Raw genomic sequence first — 4,218 nt, 5'->3', positions numbered from 1 at the left:
TGTTAGTCTTTGTTAGTTTTAGGATTTAGTTGCTTATTTTTATTAATTTTTGCTTTTATTTGCTACTATGAATTCTCACCCCTTTGGCTATGAGTTTGGTTCAACTTATATTGCAGGAAATGAAAGCTATAATGAAAACATACATCAAGGATGAGACAATCAAAGGGGGGAGGAGCCTCAAGCTTACGGACAACCTTCTTGGCAATAACCTCCTCCGGTCTCATACATGTATAACTTCAATCCTAATGCATACCAATCAAATGGATGTGGTAGTCCTTCTTGTACGTGTCACCAACCACCACCACATGCCTATGGACCACCTCCTCAACATAACTCTGAACCATCATACTCACAAGCCCCTTTCCACCATTCGCCTCCATATGACCCCAGTCCATATCCACCTAACCAATCACCATATGAACCATATGAACCATACATAGACCCACCCAAATTCCAACACAATTACCCCCAAGAACCACCACCTCAATATTCACCATCTCCATATCCTTACCAAGAAGAACCACTTTCCTACTATGAATCTTTTCTCCCAAATAATGAACCCTCCTATCCACCCCAACCTCCACTGAATGGCAACACCCTTAGTGTTATTCGCCAAGGGCAAATAAAGCTTCAAACCACACTTACCTCTACTCTCACTAGTCTCACCTCTACTCTCCAAATTCTTATATCCCGTGTGGATGCATCAATCCAAGAGCAACATGATCCCAATTATGCTATTGACACGGAACTAGAGAGAAGGGATCGGCTTAGGGACTTAATGGATCGGGTTCACGCACCCATACTTCAAAAGAAGCACGAGGAGGCCCAAAATGTGGAAGTAGAGACCCTTGAAGATGAAGGAGTAGCTGAAGAATTGGTGAGAGAAGACATCAAGGAGGAGTTTGAGTTTGTATTAGAGCAAGTGGAGAAAGCCGAAATTATAGAAGAAGAGGAAGTGGTTGACGACTTAGGAGATGCGGAACCTCCATGGGAAACTCAAGTCATAGAGCCTCCTTCCAAGACGTTTGAAATTGATGTTGAGGAGGGTGTACAACCTCCAAGGCATATCATGGTTGAAGACTTTGAAGGGGATGATCAAAAGATGAATTCAATCATTGATGAATTCTTATCTACAATTGAACCCTCTCCCACTAGACTTGACATGGAGACTAAAGAAGAAGGGGCACAACCTCCCATGTCCTTAGTAAGTGATGAAGAAAAGATTGAATTGGAAGAAAGCTACCAAGAGGAAGATGTTGAAATTGAAGAAGCTTGCAAAGAGGTGGAAGTTGTCAAGGAAGAGCCCAAGAGAATGGAGCTTGAAATTACCTTGCCAAAGTTGTTGGAGACCTCTCCCCCAAAGCCATTACCATCCAATACAACATTCAAGTGGGTAAAATTCATATCCCCTAGCTTTCTCATTCCACTTGAATTTGGTTTGCTTGAGACAGATGGACAACTCAGAGCTCTTTGTGGTTTTAAGAGTAAAAGGGAGATGTTTAGTGGTTGGCATCACAATCTTGGTTCGTTATGGTTGGATGTTCAAGGTCTAAGTGCAATGGTTGGTATAAGTCTCAATTGAATGGGTCTAGGAGGTTGTTTGGGTGCTTCAATGAGAATTCCAAGGCCAAACCACCCGGATGAAATCATGATGATCAACTTAAAGACGGGTGTCGAAACAAGATTTGGGATCCGGAAATACATGAGGATCAATTTTGGGAGCTCAGAGCTTGTGAAGAACTCCATCAAATCTTGGGGAATTTATCTGGTATTGATAGACCTTATTGAAAGTCCAAGCATTGGTGAAAGTTTCAGGATCAGTTCAAGCACAAGCCACCATGACAAGGAGCTCACAAAATGTCCAACTTAAAGACTTTAACTAAAAGTGCTACGTGGGAGACAACCCACCATGGTACGATCTTTCATTTTTATCATTAGTTTTATTTTATTTTATTTTTTATCAGTGTTCATTCATAATTTCTGCATAATTACCTGCATTCTTCATATAAAAAAAAGTGCAAACGACGCATAAGCGTCGATGACGCGCACGCGTCAGATGGAAGTTTAAGTTTATGAAACTGACCCGAGAGTTACGCTGGAGTCGTGCTAGTAAGGTGCCTGGTGCACGAGCCAACCCACGCGTACGTGTGACGCGTGTGTGTCACCTTCAATTTGGTCAATCCATGCGTAAGCATCAACGACGCGTACGCGTGGATGGAAAATTGGCGTAAATGGTGTCTTGACCCGAGAGTTGTGCGGGAAGGAGGCTGGTGTCGTGCGTCTGGCATGATGAGATGTCACACGTACGCGTGACCGACGCTTACGCGTCGCCTCTTCTTCTGCACACCCACGCGTACGCGTGGGCGACGCTTACGTGTCACGTCGCAGATTCTATTCCTCCCATTTTTTCTCTCATTTCTTATTCTCTCCTCTTCCTCTCTCACTTCCTTCTCCTTTCACCTCTCCTCCTTATTCTCTTTTATTTTCTCTTACTTATTGTATTTACATACCTTCATTCACTGCATTTTAATTTTGTGCATATTTTTATTTTCTTTTCTAAGTTCCTATTTTACCATTGGTGTTAAATGTTCTTATTCAACTGTTGCATCTTTTCTTCCATTATTCTGATGCTTTGTGACTTGTTTTATACGATTGGGCAATATTATTTAAGTCAATGCTAATCTTTTATGACACTTGTATTCCGTTTGCATTGATATGCACTTATACTGTCTTTCATTACCCACACTCTCTTCCCCATTGTTGCAATTCTTGCACTATTGATATGCCATCTGCTTCTACTGTCTTCTCACTTGCATGTTGTAGCTACCATGTAATTGAGACCCTCATTATTTGGCATTCACCCAACTATATTTTATTTGTTTTTTATCTTTATTTTTGGGTTATTTTTCTTCCCTTTTCTCTTTTTTCAGGATGGCCATCAAGAAATGAAACGGAAAACTTTTACATGGGGCGACAGACAAGTCCATTGCACAGCCTTTGGGGGAAAGCATCAGTTGGAGCAACCCGTCCACTTGCACATCTCAGCATGCACCGAGGACGGTGCAATCTTTAAGTGTGGGGAGGTCGATACCGACTTTCGTGGGTTAGTTATTTTCTTCTCAACACCAATGTTTTATTTTCTTTGTTAGTTCATTGTTGCATTTGCATGTTTGATTGCATGTTTGCTTGATTTCGTGCATATTCTACCATTACTTGGTTGAAGTGAGAATTCTTTTTCAAGAAACTTTTTATAGCATTTCACTAATTTGAATTAAAATTTTTATTAAACTTGCTTGAAGAAATTTATTTTGGAACATGGTTTAGAGCTCGAACACACAAAACCCAGTAAGATTTTGAGTCTATTCAATTGGTTGCATTTTATCAACTAATATTTTATTTTTTGGTGTGTGTTGTTCTCTCTAAAATTGTAATCTATGTCCTGCTTAATTCTATATTTCCATTATTTGATGTATGCATGCACTTACATGATTGAGACCTTATTTCACTGAGCTTATATACCCATATGGCCTTAACATTTTTATTATCCCTTGCAAACCAATGTTGAGCCTTTAACCCCATTTATTCTTTACTTTAGCTCATCACTAACTCTAAGCATAAAACAATAATGTTCTTAATTTGAATCCTTGGTTAGCTTAGACTAGTGAGAGTGTTCATGATTTAAGTGTGGGGAAGTTGGGTTTGGAAACATTTGGTTTAAGAATTGGGTGTTGTATATCTTTATGAAAATGTGAAAGAAATGTTTAGGACATGTTCATGCATTCAATAATTTAATCATATGCATTGAGAAAAACAAAAGAAAATATATATAAAAGAGAGAAAAATAAAGGAGAAAAAGAAAAGAAAAAGAGAAAATAATAAAAGGGGACAAAATACCCCAAAGTAAATTGTGATATAGCAATGCATATGTATTGTACTCAAAATCGAATGCATGAATATGTGGTAAACATAGTAAATGGGTAGTTAGATTTTGTATTGTGATTACATGGATTGTCTTAAGTTAGGTGGGAAATTTAAGTTAATTAAGGATTCAGATTTTAGTCCACTTAACCAAATACAATCCTACCTTGACCCTAACCCCATTACAACCCTTAAAAGACCTGTTGATATGTGTATTTTGTGCATTAAATTTTTGTTGATTGGTAGAAGAAGAGCAAGTCTTAGAAAGCAAGGTTAGTAGAGAATTGAGAGAATCGAACA

The sequence above is a fragment of the Arachis ipaensis genome, chromosome B10, assembly GCF_000816755.2.
Source record: "Arachis ipaensis cultivar K30076 chromosome B10, Araip1.1, whole genome shotgun sequence".
Taxonomy (NCBI): Eukaryota; Viridiplantae; Streptophyta; class Magnoliopsida; order Fabales; family Fabaceae; genus Arachis; species Arachis ipaensis.
The sequence above is the reverse complement of the archived record's forward strand: the minus strand, read 5'-3'. Positions refer to the sequence as shown.